This window comes from Myotis daubentonii, chromosome 20 (assembly GCF_963259705.1).
Source record: "Myotis daubentonii chromosome 20, mMyoDau2.1, whole genome shotgun sequence".
Taxonomy (NCBI): Eukaryota; Metazoa; Chordata; class Mammalia; order Chiroptera; family Vespertilionidae; genus Myotis; species Myotis daubentonii.
In genome coordinates this window covers 5,544,890-5,545,322 of record NC_081859.1, presented here as the reverse complement: position 1 = coordinate 5,545,322, position 433 = coordinate 5,544,890, and the positions used below count along the sequence as shown (strand labels likewise).

Sequence of the window (433 nt, the reverse complement as noted above, 5' to 3'; positions counted from 1 at the left end):
GTGCTTGCGTCGGCAGCACATATACTAATGTTGGAATGATACAGAGAAGATGAGCATGGCCCCTGTGCAAGGATGACACGCAAATTCGTGATGCGTTCCATATTATCTTTTTAAAATCCAGAGGGCGGGGGGGGGGGGGGGAAGGAAAAATAAATGTATGAAGTGCCTGGCTGGTGTGACTCAATTGTTGAGCGTCAACCTATGAACCAGGAGGTCACAGTTCGATTCCCGGTCAGGGCCCATGCCCGGGTAGCAAGCTCGATCCCCAGTCGGGGTTGTGCAGGAGGCAGCCAGGCAGTGATTGGTGGCTCTTCTGAAATCTGCCCGTGGCCCGGGTTCTAAATCCATAAAGCGCTCTTCCTGGGCTCCTGGGAGAGGCAACACTGTCTTGTTTTACTTCCTGGAGAACAGCTAGAGCAAGCACTGCTTCTAG

At 52.9% G+C, this 433-nt stretch overlaps 1 non-coding gene across 1 annotated transcript; it reads left to right on the top strand.

Annotated features, from left to right (window-relative positions):
- Positions 1 to 107, top strand: LOC132222721 (U6 spliceosomal RNA). Its single transcript, XR_009450291.1, has one exon. It is a non-coding gene; the product is annotated as a U6 spliceosomal RNA (small nuclear RNA).
- The last annotated feature ends 326 nt before the right edge of the window (positions 108 to 433 follow it).